Source organism: Adiantum capillus-veneris, chromosome 24 (genome assembly GCF_014529385.1).
Source record: "Adiantum capillus-veneris isolate H3 chromosome 24, ASM1452938v2, whole genome shotgun sequence".
Lineage (NCBI taxonomy): Eukaryota > Viridiplantae > Streptophyta > Polypodiopsida > Polypodiales > Pteridaceae > Adiantum > Adiantum capillus-veneris.
The window spans coordinates 94,452,651-94,471,269 of record NC_140954.1 but is presented as its reverse complement, the minus strand read 5'-3'; the positions used below and the strand labels follow the sequence as shown (position 1 = coordinate 94,471,269).

The window sequence follows — 18,619 nt, the reverse complement described above, 5'->3', positions numbered from 1 at the left end:
TACATACCACATGTGTGTGGACTATCGAGCACTAAACCATATCACTATAAAAAATAGATTTCTCGTGCCTCGGGTAGAAGATCTATTTGATAAGCTACAAGGGTCTACCTACTTCAGTGGGATTGACCTTAAAAGGGGCTATCATCAAATAAGGATAGTGGATGAAGATATCCTAAAGACCGCGTTTTGTACAACGTTTGGCCTTTATGAATATCTAGTCATGCCTTTTTGGCATGACTAATGCACCAGCCACGTTCAATTGTTTGATGGAGAAAATATTTAGACCCTAGTGCAAATTCATTGGAGTGTTCTTTGATGATATCATCATCTACTGAAGTCCTTGGAGGAACACAAGCAACATCTCCAAGTGAATTTTCAAGCTTTGAGGGAAAACAAGCTTTTTATCAACCAATAGAAAAGCGAATTTTTCCTTCAAGAGATTCAATACTTAGGTCATATTATCTCTCAAGATGGTATCCGTATGGATCCATCAAATTTGGAGGTAATAAAAGCATGGCCTAATCCAAAGAATCTACATGAGCTAAGAAATAGCAAGACCATTACATGACTTAACAAAGAAGAACGTTAAGTATTCATGGACTACTAAGGAGCAAAATGCTTTTGACAAGCTCAAAGTGAAGCTTACCTCCCAACTAGTTTTTATGCTTCCGGATCTTTCAAAGCCATTTGAGGTTCAATGTGATGCTTGTGGTGATTTCCTTTTGAAATCATAGAGTGAAGACCTAAAAGTCCCTTGCTACTTAAAGTACATGGGAAGATTTTCATTGTCAATGAGTATAGCCGTGACCTACAAGAATCTTTTCAAAAGATTAAGGAGGTTATATCCATCTCTCAACAAAGGAAAAAATTTGTTGCTGACAAGCACAAAAGGGCCTTAACATTCAAAGAAAATGATTGGGTCTTACTTAAGTTTCCCAAGGCTCGATTGAGGCAAAAGACGAACAAAAATCCTACGGGCCATCAAAAGTATTATGCTAAACTTGCAAAAAGATACTATGGTCCTTTTCAAATTTTGAAGCCAATCAATGAGATGGCCTCAAGTTGCCCAACCATTGGCTCATACACAATGCTTTTCATGTCAGCCTACTTAAGCCCTACAAAGGAGAGCCAACAAGTGAACCAATTATTGAAGACCCTCCCAAAATCAAAGACCAAGAAGAGGTGCTACAACCCGAAGCTATCCTTCGGCATGAATAAAAGACATAAGACATGGTCAAATTAACCAACGGTATCTTATTAAGTTAAAAAATTATCCTTTTGAAGATGCTAGATGGATGCAAGGAACACAGCTTAAGGATAGTATGAGCCTTGTAATGCTTACAGTGCTACATTAGAGTAAGCAAATGTACATGTTTCTTTTAAATGATCAATATTTTTGTCTTGTAAGACTAATTCTCTTTGTATTGTGTAAAAATTTAAATAGTATGTATGCTTTCAATCATGTTTGTGACAACGTCTCTCAAACACCAAGTAGAATTTGTCACTCTACTTTGGGAGAATGAAATGGACTAAAGTGCAAACATGCTTGCGGCAGCTACGTCTCCCAAGCACCAAATGGATTAGTCATCCATCTTGGAATGATGTGGTAGGGTAAAAAGGGATCCTCTACCCGTTAAGAAACATTGACTAGTGACTAAGGATTTATCTCTTCTACCTCATAGTCGAGCACGACTATGATATCAAGAGAGAGGTAATGTCATAAAATCTAATATCTAACCAACCCAAATGATTTTCTCATATTAAAATGATCATTTAATGTGGGAGAATAGACATGAACAAGGGTTAGAATATAAACATGTGCTTTTGGGTCTATCTCAACATGGGGCCAATGGTAAAGGGATCCAAATAAGAGATGATCTCTCAAAGAGCAAAGCTAGCTAATGGAGCTTAAAGACCTTAGGGTTAGCTTCATTAAAGAACTCCAATGGTTAGTCTTAAAATTCCTTTGACCTTAGGTAAGCTAGGGTTGTGCTTGAGGTGGGAACACTTCCCAAGCTTGAGGTGCTTGTTGTGCTTGCTGACTAAGGTGTTTGATGTGCTTGTCATGCTTGCTGACTAAGGTGCTTGAGGTGCTTGTCATGCTTGCTGACTAAGGTACTTGAGGTGCTTGCTAACTAAGGTGTTTGAGGTGCTTAATGGCTAAGGTGCTCCATGTTTAAGGTGCTTGAGGGTAAGGTGTTCCACAAAGTCAATATCATCCATACTCATGAGGGGGCGATCCCTCTTTGTAGGAGCTAGAGAGAGAACACACACACCCTCACACAAGTCAAGCTTGGTACAAAGAAAGAAAATAGGACACTTGTCAAGGTCCCCTTCATTTTCCCCTCATGGTGTGTCTAAAGCCTATTGGTTGGCCTCCCAAGGGGTCCAATGATAATTTAGTTGATTTAATTAATTGTTTTTGCATTTATCAAGTCCTCTCTCTCAAAGGGGAAAGGGGGACACTTGTCCCAGGGCTACTCTTGTTGCTTGATATGCATAAGCTTGTGATTGTCCAAGCTTAAGGAGTTCCAATCAAATGCTAGAGAGTGCTAGAAGAGGGGGTTGACCAAAGCAAGAAAGGGGCTAGCTTGGGGGGTATTCTCCCCCCCCCCCCCCCCCCCCCCCCCACACACACACACACACTCGTTGTGTGAAGTGCAAAGTGCAAGAGCTCCATCTCCTTCTCCAAACTAGTAGATAAGTTGAGAGCCTACATCAACATTCTTGGATATGGAATGAAAATCCAACCAAGAGCCATGCTTCAATGCTTAAGCTTACCATCTTCTCTATCTTCATTACTATGCTATTATGTATGCTAGCAAGAAGAGTGATGATAAGTGAGGAACTACTTCTTTGTCCTATGAATGATTCTTCTTCCTCTTCCTCACCCTCATTCCCCGCTAGCTCTCTCCACCTTTGAAGTTGTTTGAGGCCTTGGGACTGAGGCTGGGGATAGTTAATGCTTTTTGCAAAGTTTATGCTATGCTTGTGATGCATGAAGTTTTCCATCTTCATTGCATCACCTAGGTCACAAGGAACACAAAGATTGTATCATACAAAGTCTCTCTTGATGCGAGAATCTATAATACAAAAGCCTATTGGAGGGGGGACCGACTCCGCATAAATCCGGTCCTCAACTATTGTCAAGTTCTCTAAACTCTCTCTCTTGCAAAAGTATTGTTCATGCCAAGTTAATTAAGTACTATGATTATGTTGCTACCATCAATTAAGTTCACCCTCTATGTTCTCAAAGTAGTCACACAAAAATGCTCTCTTTAATTTTTCTAATTCCGCTATTCTCAAAGTTCATAGGCCATTTCCATTACAAACATTCCCCACTGCATGATCTAGTCATGCCAACCTGTAGGAAACAAGAGGTGGTACTTAGGTAAGAAAGGACCATTGACCTCATTGAAGAAGCTCACATACCTAAGTACTATATCACCATAGAGGTCAAACTCTTACTTGCACAAGAGATGAGCCCGACGAGTTGTGGAGACCTTTGTTGGAGGTTGTGAAACATTTAATGCTTAGCTTTCTTAAATGGTAGATGTGTATACTTTACAGGAGGAAGCCCGAGTTGCATTATGAACTTCTTGGGGCGCACTACAACTATTGTTACAAACCTGCAGATCTAGTCGCATAATTTTCCTTTGTTAGTAATGCTCACTCCTTTCTATGTAACTATACCTAGAGAGCTCCGATCTTGAAACGATGAGAGGAGCCTATTCATAATTAGTTGTATTCTTTTCTTCCATGTCAAAAATCCAGCCAATGGAAGGCTCCAATATTGCAAGGAATTAAGGAGTAGTTATTTCTTTCTCATCATGCTCTTGCCTCTGGCTTTAAAAGATTACGACAAACAAAACAAGAAACTGTCGGCCTAACCAATTGAACCAGCTGGTTCACATGCCATACTTGAATCTTGTGATATTTCCTTACTAACCTATAGCAAGATTATTCTAGACATAGCACATGATTTAGTGGATCTTCAACCTATAGCAAGATTCTTCTAGACATAGCACATGATTTACTAACCTATAGCAAGATTCTTCTAGACATAGCACATGATTTAGTGGATCTTCAACCTCAACTCTTACTACATGCTGCAAAGTGCTCTCCATCACAATAGCACCCCAATTTGGCCTCTGCTACGATATGCAAGCATAACTTGACATGTTCAGGTTCTCAGGCTTGAATTCCTTGAGATCCAAATCCGATCCAATGTATTAAACTTGTACCTAGTTACAAAAATTTTCCTTGTTTTGTTGCTAATTCTTGACGAATTATAATTATGTACAAGCTAATCAAGATCAAAAAGCTAATTATAATGTATAAGCTAATTAAGATTAAAAAGCTAGCCCGTGCCTCGTAAGGCAAACATCAGAGTCTTTCGGCACCTCGTAATCATTATGCGATGATAATTGGTGATGGTGTTGCTGGCATCCATGAAAATGGTAAGAGTTGATGGTAGAGGCCGAAGCTCCAACACATTGAGAAAAGGGACTTTTCAGATATGTATACATGCACTCAGCGTAGAATCATCGATTTTTTCTTGGCTTGCATTATCCCCAATGGGGATGACCACCATTTTGTCGTTCCATATGGGCCGACACTTACATCTTACCATTCAGTTGCATCCACGATTATTTTGAATTGAATGTCTCCATCTAAGTCTTTGGGTCTATTCCAACTCAAACAAGGAAGAAGGATCTTGCTTCCACAAGGCTATAGGTCAAGTTGTAGCAGTATTTACTTTGATTTCCATCAAATAAGTGCATGGAAGCCAACTGTTGGCGGATACGCTGCAACGGATGTCAGCACAGCGAGAACTCACCTAACAAGATTTGTCAGCTAAGGACGAAGCTCGACCCGCAGGCGCGTGGAAGCAAGCATAGGGTGTCAACCTACACTTGACCGACTCTCGATTACTTCCTACAGAGGTCTCTACCCAATGTCTAAGCTACAGCCTTCAGGAGTGCATGAGGAGATTTCCTACAACGCTTTCAAGAGCCAAATACCCATCAAAACGTCCTCAAAACGCCACAGAACTTGAAGGATATCCTACAACGCTTCCAAGAGCCAAATACCCATCAAAACGTCCTCGAAACGCCACAGAATTTGAAGGAGACCCTACTAACACCAATAGGTCGCTCTCCCTAAGGTCCATGAACCAAAATCCCAACCCTAAACACCTGGTGCAAAATCATGTAGGATGTCTGGTCAAAATTTGCACGTCGTTGTTTTCGAAAACTAAAGTGCTTAATGTGTATCTCTACTCGATGCGAATTCGTGGATATGCTGAAATGCAAAAACAGACAACGTATGCTCACCGAATCACCAGCTGTAGCTCGTGGGTCGAGTTCGCGAAACCAGACCGTACACCCTCAATGTAGGTATCGGCGTGTAGCTCTTGTCGGGGGCAACACGCTGCACTTGATTCCGACCATCAGTGCGCGCGTAGCGTCAAGATGAAACTCTCACTCTCTCTCGTACAGAGTATGCTCACTCACACAGACAACTTTTTAAAAAAATGACAAAAGGTTTTTTCATTAAGGTCAAAAGTGGTATAAATACAGTAGAATCTCAAACCCTAAGGTTCCAATTTAACCATCTACTCAATCTAAATGTCAAAAATGGGATACAATCTGGAAGATTCTGCAAGCCCTACTATTTACAAAGGTGAAATGTCGGGTTTTCTCAATTAAAGAATAATTACAAAAAAATAATATTCCGCCGAGCAATCATTCTCCATAGGGTGTGTCGAGCTGCTAACACTCCCCCCCTCCTAGTTCATGTCATCCCCGACATGGCAGTAGAGCTGCTTATTTAATGTAGACTTTCACGCATCTTTAGAAGGGACTCATATCGCGCATGCTGGGTGAGTAACGTTGGGCCAAATATATCTGTGTTGATGGTGAAGAAGCCGGTGTAGAAGGCTTCTTCAAAGGCCTGGAGGTGATAAGAAGGCAAAAACATAATTCTATGATATAGTGCATGTATCACCTCATGAGAAGGCTGAGCAGACAGATCGTAGGCACATCTGTATGTATCTTGGAAGAAAAAGATATTGTCCGTCGCCTGGCCAGGTTTGAAGGTTTCGAAGACCGCCAGCAGGGTTTTACATATTTTTCTCAGCATGATCAAGATAGGTTAGGCGAGCCAGTGAACAATTTCATGGCGCCCGTTAGGGTTTTCACCATGTATTGCTCACTCATTCTCTTGCTTGCCTTCAAGCCTGGCAGCTTCGCGTAATTGAGCCAAGTGGGTTGGCTTCTTTGCAACAGTTCGTGTGTTGTCCATGTCCGCATCCTTGGTAGAGGGCAAAAACTGAGGTTGTCTCTGATTATTTTGGGCGCCTCTACCAGATGGATTAAATATTGTGGATATTTTGTGAGCCATGCCTTTCTCCACCTGGGTTGAGAATCCACTATCAGCTTGACTCCTTCAGGTTTGGAGATATCTGCTTTGTACAATGGCACTGTTGGCTCCTCTTTTATCCGTTTGTTGATCGTAGCAGCTTCATACTTTAGCAGAGGATATGGGAGAGAAGGCTGTAGCCATTCACGCCGAAGGACATTGGCATCTATCTTCTGATGGTCATTGATTTAAACACTCTCTGCTCCCACTCCAATGCTTCTTTGGCCATGTCTCTTACTGCCGCTTCTATGGTCTTCTGCAACTTTTCTTCTTCTTCTTGTGTTAGATCTTGGGGTTCTTATGAGGGTCCCACGAGGATGTCCTCTTGCATGGTGGTGTCCACTGGATCTGACAAATTCTCTATGTTGATTCCTTCCGTTTTTACTACTGGCCCGGTGCTAAACTGTTGCTCTTCAGTTTGCTACTGGCCCTTCAGCTCATCTATCTGCTGTTGAAATCCCTTCTTTTCTTCTTCCGCTTGATCTCCCATACTCACTAGGAGGTTGTTCAGATCTGCATTTATTTTTTCCGCCTCCTCGAGCTTCCTCTTGATGTCTTCGCTTTCTGCTTGCCATCTCTGAAAGTCCTCATTCATCTTTCTTTTCATGGCTTCTAGCTCATTTTTCATGGCCTGATTCTCTTCTTCTAGGTGGTTTTGCATTACAAGAGATCCCTCGGCCAGCATCAGTATTTGTCGTTTCTCTAGGGTCAACTCCTTTTGGAGTTCCTTCATTTGTTCTTCATATCTCTGAAGTTGTGCCACTCGAGCTAGTAGCTCTGACTCTGGCCGGAGATGCTCGTAGCCTTTGGATGGTTTGATCTTTTACTTTAATATGATCTTTTAGCTCTATTACCTCATCCTGGCTTGCCTCATGTTCTATCTCGACCTTCTCCTTGGCATTCCTCAAGGCTTCAACCTCTTTGGACTCTTCAGCAAGTTGTAGAGTCAGGTTGTCCCTCTCTTTTTTCGCATCTGTCAGTGACTTGCTGATTTTCTTGTATTCCTCTTCTGCTCTATGAAGCTTGTGTTCGGTTGTCTGATTCTGTCGTTCCATTTCCTGGCATCTTTGTAATGCCGTGTCTAGACTGGCTTGCAGCTCTGTTTGTTTCTCTATATGCTCTTGGCCCTGTTTTTGCAGTGAGTCCACTTCAGCTTTGATATGCACTTCGTTTGTTTTGAGAGTATCAATCTCACTCTCAGTGGCCATTGATCTTGCTCTGAGCCCGGTTAGCTTTTGCATTACCACATCCCAATCATTGGTCGGTGCCTGTAGGTCCACTGTATCTGTGGCCATCTCTTTCAACTCTACTAACCGAAGGCTCTGCATCTGTTCCTTGGGCCTTGTGCTTGCCAACTCAAAGGCTACAGTAGCTGCCTCTTCTCGAGAATACCCAACAACTAGTAGATCAAGAAATATTCTAAAATTTCTTTCCTCTGGATCGGGCTTCTCCTCTTTTGGTTCAACTTCTTCTTTCTGCTCTTCCTCTTTGGTCTTCTCTTGCTTGGAATCTTCTTGCTCGTCAGGTCTGTCCAGCTCCTCTTGTTGTTGGGTTAGTGGAGGGCTAAGGGGAGGTGGTGATGGTGGTGGGCTGGATTCCGGGCTTGACAGAGGAGTTGATGGCTTCTTCTTGAAATCCCGGTCCGCCTTGGTCTTTCTCTCTCTTTCTTGGCTTTCCTACTCTTCTAGAAGTTGCTGTCTCACTTCGTCCACTTCTTTTTCTGTAAAAGGGATATTCGGGATATTTTCTGCCGTAGCATCTAGGATCTCAAAGTTTTTGATGTAGTTTGCGAACCTATCCCGGTGAACCCTTCGAGATGATCCTGACATGGCTTCCTAGGATGGCTTACACAACTCACTTAGATCTCCCTTGAGTGCTCTTTCGGCTCTGAATCTTTCCATCAGTCTTTCGAGCCGCGCCGCTTTTTGTGACTTGGTTTCTTTGATCGACACTTGTAGACTTTCTTTCTTTCCTTTTTTCGACCTTGGCGGCTCTTCTGGCACGGTCTCTAACCTGCGCTTCATCCTTGTGGCTACCTTGGGTGCTTTGGGTGGTTCTTCTTCCTTGTATTCCTTTAGCTTTAACCAATCATTCTGTGAGGGAGGTTCATGCCAGTTTCCTTTGGCATGCAATGCTCCATAGACCACTTTTGTTATTAGCTCACCAAGTACAATGTAGGTGGGATTTCTGTTCCCCATCTTCACGAGGTTGTCATGGATGTAAGCATCGTAATTGATCACTTTTGGTTTGCTCTTCTGCATTGCCCAGGTGAAAGTTGTGGCAATGGATCCAACTGGCATCCTGTACTTTTGTGGCCGCTTTGTACACATGTGGAAGTATTGGTTGTAGAGTTGGCTCATGATAGCCACTTTTGGGTTTGCAATATCTTCAAATGTGTAGTTGTTCTTCTTTTCCGAGTAGACCTTGACTTCATCTCTCCTCTTTGTCACACTATATCCTTTGTTTGAGATGTCAAGTGCGGATGCCACCACCCTCTCTGTGATGACAATCATGGTATCTGGCTTGCCTTGTAGACTCGGGCGACCCCATCTTCTTTGATTGTGGTTACAAATTCCCATACTCTTTTGATGTCAATCCCCGCTGGCAAAGCTTCAAAGTAGTTGTGTAGATCGAGCTTCTCCAGGTAATCCCCCATATTACTCCTGACATTCATTGAACTCTCGAGGTATCATGGGTAGCTCCACTGCATTCCCTTCAGGATCTTTGAATACGCCTTGGTATATTCTCAAATCATTGGACTCTAGCAAATCAGCTTGAATCCATGTGCTTGTGGGCTTCAGAGTTCCTTCTGGGATCAAAAATGGCTCCACTTCTTCCAAGTAGTCTTTTATAGTCATCCTCTTCTTCTTTGCAGGTGATTTTGCGGCTGCCATGGATCCTGTTGCACTCAGTAGTCCGAAGTTAGCTTTTTTTCCATATTAGCTGATAAACTGATTTCTAACTATCCAAATGACTTGAAAATTGAAAATAAAACTTAAAAGGAACTAGGGAAACTCTGCATGTGCTCACAGTAGCTTTCTGGCTAAAAATTATCATTTAGACATCCTACGCGTAGGATGTCTAACTTGTCTGTTTTTTGTGAAACTTGGCAGGCTCGTGGCCCTTGACCTGTGCAACATGGCTATGTGATTGGAATTGGGTTTGGGCACCAAAAAGTGCATTTTTGGATAGATTCAGGCTTTTGGCTCACAAATTGGGTAAGATGTCCTCAACAAGTGGAAAATGATATTCAAATGGGTTGAAAGTTGATATACAGGCTTCTTGCACCATGTTAATGGCTCCCATGAAGTCAGTTCTTGCACAGAAGGTCAAAATCATACTGGAGACATCCTACGTGTAGGATGTCTATTTCGTCAAAATGACTTGAAGTTGGTTTTCGGGTTAGCTCTTAGCAAGTGGAACATGGCCCTGCTCTTAGATTTTGATTTGGATAAGCATTGGTGCTGTTAAGAGCATGTGTAGTGTTTTAGGCTCAAAAAGTACATCTTGGAGGTGTTGGGGGCCAAATGTGATGGGAATGGCTTGAAATTTGATGCATGGGCTTATGAAGGTGCTATAAAGAGATATGGAACTGAAAAATACCAGCTGGAGGTCAAATTGGTCATTTAGACATCGTACGCGTAGGATGTCTATTTCATCATTTTTTACATTTGACCCCACAGTTAGCTTGGCAATGTGCTCATGAGTATATTGTGCAAGTGTCATGTGATTTGGACTAGTTTTGGTAGCTGTATGACCCATTATTGCCTGTATGATTTGACTTTGCGTTTTTTGATGCATATGAGGTCAATTTTTGTCCAAATGTGATGAAACTTGGTGGCTAGCATGTACAGGCTATTCAGAAGCCGTGTGTGATAAGAGATGTTGATTTTGGTGCCCAGATATGGCCTTGAGACATCCTACGCGTAGGATGTCTCCTGATGAAATTTGTATTGGAGGTGCTACTGGTGCCTGCCCTGAGCCCCCCCGAGTCCCTTTTAAGCATTATCTCAACAAAAAAAGTCAAATAGATAGAAAGAAACTCCCTGTGTGGCTTTCAGAGCCTCTGAGCCGTTTTCTGACTCTTGGAGTGCTGACGATGAGATCTCTTGATGTTAGTCTCCATAGCTTCACGGTTCCTTGGGGATCCTTGCTATATAGTTTTTGTTGACTTTGGCTTCATCGGAGCTCCGTTTGGAAATTTGTCGCTCTAAAAGCACCTGTGGTTGCGTTTACATGTCATTGATGACATGTGGTGGTCTACCACCATAGGAATTGGTTGTTGATGGTCTAGGAAAGCCGCTCGTGAAGTTTGGTGGCAAACGGACATGCGGTTTGGCCGTGAGAGCTATTTAAAGCTTTGTGTGTCTGATGCCGTTTCTGAAGTTTAGTGCCACTTCGGGTTGCCTTATGGCCATGTGGGCTATATAGACTTGTCGAGAATGTCGAGATGCTCCTACCCATGAGTTTTGGTAGCATTTGGGCGCCTTTCCACGATTTACCATTTGGTGGCCTCTTGCAGGGCTCTACAAGTTAGGGTTTTTCCCAATGGTTTTCCGCCGCCTTTGGGCATCCAAGAGTGGTCTCCTATGCTAGGGTAAGCTACCGATGAAGTTTCATTGCTTTTGGGTTAGCCGTTAGGTGGCCACTTCTACCTGTAGGTCTCTACTGCCCTCTTCCCGTGTGAACCCTACGCTAGTTTTTGCGACAAAATATCAAACATACGCGAAGAGCTCAAGGTGGTGAGCCTACCTCTCATGTCTAGAGCCTGTCGGGTGGTCGTGCGCGTTGTAGAAGCCGCTGGAAGTCCGGTTAGCTCTAGGTGGCAAGAACTCTATCTCAAGAAGGCAATAGTAGAAATGAGCTTAAATGAAGTGAAAAAATCTTATAATGGGGGTCCCCGAACCACTTTCCATGAAATTTGACATGTGCTCCCAACTTCCTGCGAGATGTGGTTTAGGCTCGAAAAATTCTTGATTTGGACTCCATTTGCCCAGTTTTCGAGAAATTTGACGTTTCGGTCCAAATCTGGCCAAAACACGCTTTCCGCTCCATTCACATAATTGCACCCTCATTGCACCATATGTTGTCCTATAGTCACTGATTATCCCCATATTTTTTGTTTTTCATTACGACCGTTTTTCACCTGCTTTTTGTATTTTTGAAGTTTTTTTGGCGGTAATTAGTAAAATTAAAAAGAAAATAGCAAATTAAACCCAAAAAATTCCCAAAAATCATAATAACTCAAAAAAATCACCGCAAAACACTATATACATTCCCATGCATTTTTTATGGCCTAATTTCTCCGTTTTACCAATATTTTGCTCGAAAAATGGCTATTTTTGCCTATATACACACACCTAGGGGCTTGATTTGGCGTTTGGCCCCATATACTTGCAGATTCATGCTGTATAAGGGCATAGGTGCTTAGGTTAGTCCATAAAATCTCGCAATCAAACGACAACCCTTTAAAATAGTCGAAAAACATGCCCTTTTTTTGCTCTTTTTTACCATTGGGTCCGCATTTGAGAATGCCTCCTCCCCTTCTAGCCGGAGTCCTCCCGGACGACAAGGTATCGCCTCGGTATATGTGCCGTGCATGGAGTAAACAAATTGTGCTAATGCTCGGCCGTGTAATGTGGCCCTATATGATGCATACTCAGTCAATGCATGAAAAAATCAATGCTGTGCAAGAGGAGGGTATAAGCAAGATGGTTATTGGCATTCGCCGTCGAGGTTTCCTGTTTGTTGTTGATTTGGTCGGCAGATTTTCTTTGCAAGTAAAAGTTGTAACTCTACCGCTCTCTGTTTGATCGTCTTTCTTGCACAAGTCGCTTGGTTTGCCGCTACAGTCGATATGGTCATGGTTATCTCCTTGGAGAGAATTGTCGTGGCGTAATTGGCCATATTCTTTGTCTCTTTTGCTTTCCATTTTTAGCTTTGCTTTGGAGGTTTTTGTAGGTTTATTGCTACGCCCACGATTGTCATTGTTGTGCTGCTGATTGGCGCCCACCTAGATCGGTTTGCCGGTTTCATATGTAGTGTGTGTCTGCATGCCGATGTTGCTTGTACTGAAGGGAATTCCTGATGCTTGGATTTCGGGATCCAAATGCGAGTCGCACTAAAGTTGTTACTGAGCATTCTCTTTGGGATCCATATCTTTTTTATTTCCTTGATTTTTGGTTGAATTGTGTGCTTCTGTTGTATTGTGGTTTGTCTGCCATGTCACCTCTATACTTTCACACCCATACTTCTTTTTCGCGTGTTGCTAACCTTGATCCTTTTACTATGGTCTATGTTGTTTTATGCTTGTAGTGAACATGGTTGGCAGTTCCCTGTTTGTTCGCCATGGGTATCGTGTTGTTCTTTAGTGGCAGCCATCCTTTTGGCTCTTTATCCAATGACTATGTTGCTACCATCTGGTTCTTCCGGGGTTGCTGAGCAAAGGCTACCACCTGTTGTTCTTGTGCATACTGAATTTTGACTGCATCCGCATTCCAATCTATTTGCACATTATACTCTTTTTGCCAAGGTTGTCCCAACAACATGGGGTGTTGTGTGCTTTCATCCTCGACCACATAAAACTTGTGTGGGTAAATATATTGATGTATTTGTACATGCAATATAGTCCATCCCAATGTTTTCAGCGAATGTGATGTACTACTTTCCAGCACTTGTGGAGTAGGATGTAGTTGATCTTCAGGTTTGAGTTGTTTGTATAATTTGTAAGAGATCAGATTTGCTTGAGCTCCAGAATCAAGCAATGCCGTCGATTCAACTTGATTGCTATCCACTTTGACTGCAATTATTGGCTCCACCGTGTCTTCATCAAAATTCGTTAGTCGAATAGCAGTTATTCGCAACGGTGATCCACATTGTTGTTGTTGTCGTAGAAGCCGTCTTTTTGCAATGCGTTCCTTTGCTTCTGCTTGGGCCTCTTCTCGTATCCTCTGTTTCTCCTTCGTCCGTTGTTTTTCTTGATGGATTTGTTGAAGCATATCCTGTGTTAGTGGTAAATGATATTTTTTTAATCGACACACCCACTAATCCAATTTGGCATTTCTTTACCTGCTAATGTAGCAAGTTTGACAGGCCCACTTTGTGATAAGTCACTAATCACAAAGGGTCCCATCTCTCGCTTTTTAAGTTTCTTGGCATGTTACTTCAAGGTATAAACAAGTACATAATCACCTATTTTGAACTCTTTCGTGCGCACATGCTTGTCAAAAAACCTCTTTTTGTCTTCTCTTTTTAGCATAGATCGAAGCTATAGGCCTCAAGTGAAGTTCATCTAGCTTTTCAAGATCATCTATTCTTGAAGAGAGCTCATGCCCTGTCCATTCTAAGCGTTTGGCTACTAGTAGAGTTGGAATTAAAAACTCTATGGGTAATATAGCATTTAGACCAAACACCATGTTGTACGGTGTTGTTCCTATTGATGTTTTGTAAGCTACCCTATATGCCCATAGTGTTGAGTGTAACTGCTGATCCCAGCCTGTTCTTGACTTTGATACAATTTTAGTTAGAACAGTGCATAGTGTTTTATTTGTGGCCTCAGCTTGTCCATTTGCCTGGGGATGATATGGAGCAGATTTTCTATGTATGACCATGAATTCCTCTAACAGATACTCAATGACTTCATTAAGAAAATGTGTTTCTCGATCACTGACAATTTCTATTGGTAATCCGTATCTTACAAAGACATTCTCATACAAAAATTGTGTAGTGGTTCGTGCGTCTACTTTTCGTGTTGCCTCGGCTTCCGCCCATTTTGTGAGATAGTCCGTAGCCACAATGATATATTGGGTATGGGTGCGATATGCCGGGGGTGAAATAGGCCCCACAAAATCAATGCCCCATTTTGCAAATGCCCTTGCTTCCATCATTGGCCGTAGTGGCATCTCATCTCTCTTTATCGGCACCTTGGTGCGCTGACATGCATCACAACGCTTTACAAACTCCTCAGCATCCATATGCAATGTAGGCCACCATATTCCTGCGGCGGTTAAGACAATTTTTCCGTCTTATCACCTGAAAAATGGCCTCCACTTATACCTCCATGTGCATGTTCTAGAATCAGTAGGTATTCACTTTCACTTGCACAGATTCTAAGTTGATTGTCCTTTCCTCGCTTATAGAGTTGATTCCCAATTAAATTAAAGTCGCGAGCCTCTAGCTCTATAGCCCTTTTCCGTGCTTTTGTTATGTTTTCAGGAAATGTCCTTGTGGTTAAGAAATTAATGATATATTGACTCCATGCAGGTGCAATGTTTACCTGAAACAATGTCGCGTGATCCACCGGTCGTTTGGCACTACATATAGTACAATGTTAACATAAGCATGTGTGTCAGCATACATAGTTGGCCAATAAACCCCTAATTGTTTCAGTCGTTGGTGTGTTTTCATTGTTGAACAATGAAATGCACAATCCTGGACATGTGCTTCTTCAAGATAACACTCGAATTCCTCAGGATTTATACATAACCGTAGAATTTGGTCCGAGCCTAGATGATACAGTTGTCCTGCAATCAACTGGAAGTTTTTTGTTTGTCCAATTGTTTGATGTTTGGATCTATCTTCCTTGTTATCCAATCTACCTCCAAAGGAAAGAATGCTAACAATTTCCTGAGACCATTTGGGTATCATTTCAATATTGAAAAGATAAGCATCAGGTATGTCATTATCTACTCCTTTAGGATCTTCCCCGTTTTGCAGCCTTGAAAGGTGATCAGCCCGTAGGTGAGTTTTACCCTTTTTGACTACCACTGTGAAATCAAACTCTAGCAATATAATAAACTAGCGTACAATTCTCCCAGTATTGCATGGTTTATTTACCAAATACAAAAGAGCTTGATGATCTGTGAAGAACACAAATTTGTTTGCGAGCAAATAATGCCGAAATTTCTTTACGGCATAAATCATTCCTAACCCCGCTCTTTTAGTGGTTGTGTAGTTCTTTTCTGCACTATTTAACTGTTGGCTTGCATAACAAACTAGTAAATCCATTGTTCCGTGAGCCAGAATACTACCAATTTCATATGCAGATGCATCAATGTGAACATGGAATATCTTTTCCCAATCTGGTGTTTTAAGTATAGGTGCTAATACAAGGTTTTACTTAAGCTTTTGGAATGAGGTTTCACACTCCTCAGTCCAGTCGAAAATGACTAAAAAATGATACAGAGGTTGTGCAATGACTGCATACATATATATGAATTTTCGATAATATCCACAGTGTCCCATGAAGGATTGCACTTGTTTGGCATTAGTAGGCCTGGGTAAGTCTACTCTGACTTTGATTTTGTCTAGGTCCGTGGTTATGCCATTTCTTGAGACAATATGTCCTAAGATGCGGCCTTGCCTAACCATAAAAATGCACTTTTCTGGGTTAAGATAGATTCGATATGTTCTGTACTTCTCAAATACCTTTTGTAAATGGTCAATATGTTCTTCTCGTAGAAGAGAGTGTACACAGAGATCATCCATATATATTTCTAAGAATAGTCTCACGTATTCTTTGAATGCATGAGTCATTAACCTTTGAAAGGTAGATGGGGCATTGGTTAAGCCAAAAGGCATAACTCTATAAGCATATATTTCCCATTCTGTGGCAAACGCTGTTTTGTGTTGATCCTCTATTGCAATTGCCAGCTGGTTATACCTTGAAAACTCATCTAGAAAGGAATAAGTCCATTTCCCAGCCACCCTCTCAAGTACATGTTCTGTGATCGGCAAGAGATAATTATCCCTTATGGTGGCTGCATTTACTTTTTTGAGGTTCACACACACACCCAACTTTTCATTCTTTTTGGGGGAAACCACAATGGGTGACACCCAATCTGTATGTTCGATTTCATAGATGAATTCAGCATCCATTAGTTTGTCAATCTCCTCTTTGATTCGTTTAGCAAATGTGTCATTATATTTGTAAGGACACTGTTTGCTAGGTTTGGCATCTGATTTCAACGGTATTGTATATTGGCATATCGATGGATCAACTCCTTTGAGGTCTTTGTAGGACCATGCAAACACATCTTTATATTTCTTGAGAAGTTGTGTTAGTAGTTCTTCTTCTTCAGGCTCTAAATCAGTTACGATATAGACCAGCTGAGGCTTTTCACGTGGCTCAGCGAGGTCCATCCGTTTTGCATTTTCCGGCCCATCGTAAGATTCCTGGTTTATTCTTTCTCTGACTGGTGGTGTCATTATGATTTTTCTGTCCTGGATGGTGAATTTTCGATAGTGGGATGGTACATTCATGTTTCCTTTTTCTGACTCATCCTTACCATCACTTTCTTCCTCAGTAGTCCATACCTCTCGTAATGACCGTTTTAGTTCTTGGTATTTCGTTTTACGCTCCAATTTGGTCCACTCTGGGTCTTTTGATTTTTCTTGTTTTGATTGTTGATATTTTTTTGATTTTGTTTCTGTTTTAGCGTTTCGTATTTGTTTTTTTCCCTCTTGCATCTGTTCCCTTCGCACTCTCAAGAATCTTCTTGATATTTGGTCTTTTACACAATCCTTTGCTTTGACAAGCATTAGATAGTGAGTTTTATCTTTTATCTTGGGCATCATGTTCTCTCTAATTTGTTTTCTGCTCGTTTTTTCCTATAGCGTTCCTGGTGTCTAGGGCGTTGATTGGCAAAATTATAAAACTTGATATTCACTGTTTTCTCTCCACGCTTGCTTGAGCTGTCTGAACACTTGTTATCTGCATCGTTATTTACCTCCAAATGCTCAGAGGAGTTACAAAAATCTTCTTGTTTTGGTGGTTCTACATTCTCATCTTTTGGTGGTATAAGGCTCACCATGTAATAGGGTAGCACATCATAGCTATCCTTATTGCAAAATTTTGTTGTTGGGCTATCTGTAATGGTAAGACATCCAATGTTGCTAGTATGTGTTCCCATTCCAGAGGTTCTAAGGCATCTTTAGGAAAAGGTTCCGAAATATAATCCTTGTCCTCAATAGATCTTTCTAAGACGCATTCCTCTCTTTTTAAGCTCATAACTCTTTTTTTTGCCCTAACCATGCTGGGAGTTCGGACCCTGCCACTGTAGGTGAATCAAACTCTTCCACTGGTGTCTGGTTCACATCTTTGTAACTATGGTCTTTTAGGTGTATTTTGATTGTTGTCTCGCCATGTCTGAGGTATATGTGGTCATAACCCCAATCCTAGACCATCTTTAATTGTCTCATGAATGGTCTTCCCAAGATGATCTCGTAATTCTTCTTTTTGTCGAAATCGACTATTGCAAATGTATGCTCATACTCAATTCCGTACGAGGTGACATTTAATTTTTCTAAAAGTCCTAGAGGATTTTCCATGAACCCATCTGCCAATTGCAATTTCATTTTGGTAGATCTCAAAGCCGGTTTTCCCCATTTATTCCAGATTTCCTTGTTGGCGATAACGACTCCTGCTCCACTGTCAAGAATAGCTTTGGAAACCACTCCTTGTAATTCATGGTAGTGTGGTATTTCCATCTTCTCCCTCGCAATATTCTCCAACCTTGTTTAAAGGTACTGGCCTAGTGTTTAGTTGAGGTTTGTCCAATTCTCTGATTCCTTCTTGAAGCTTCGAGGTGGGGTCTTTTACTCCTTGGAATTCTAATGGTAGTGTGGTAATTCCATCTTCTCCCTCGCAATATTCTCCAACCTTGTTTAAAGGTACTGGCCTAGTGTTTAGTTGAGGCTTGTCCAATTATCTGATTCCTTCTTGAAGCTTTGAGGTGGGGTCTTTTACTCCAAATTTCTCTAAGCATTTGCCTACGGTGGTCCACATGTTTGGTTGTAACCTCAGGAGTTTGGCTAATGTGATTGTGCATGCCACAGGGGTGGACAATAACTCAATCAACCCTCGTGAATCCATCACTCTATTGGAAGAAAGTCTTTGAGATGGGATTTCTCTCACCTCATACTTGGCTTCATAATCCCCTAGGTACGAAGGTAGAGTTTTTAGCGAGTCTGGTTGGTTGTGCCCCGAACTAATTGATCCCTGGTCTCCCCCTTGTGAATGCATATCAAAGTTCATTTGTGATCTTGCCTCAAATTCTTCAATAGGAGGTAAGATCTCATTTTTCTCTTTTCTCGTGCTAGTCATGTGGTAACTCACCCTGTTAGCTTCGTTGGCATCACGGATTTTCTTCCACAGGTCATCTAGACCGTTACAATCCTTACCCATTTCTACCAATGT

The 18,619-nt window shown here is 41.7% G+C and overlaps 1 pseudogene; it reads right to left on the bottom strand.

Annotated features, from left to right (window-relative positions):
- Positions 1-3,814: 3,814 nt before the first annotated feature.
- LOC147426802 (uncharacterized) overlaps positions 3,815-18,619 on the bottom strand; it is a 51,775-nt pseudogene continuing 36,970 nt past the window's right edge.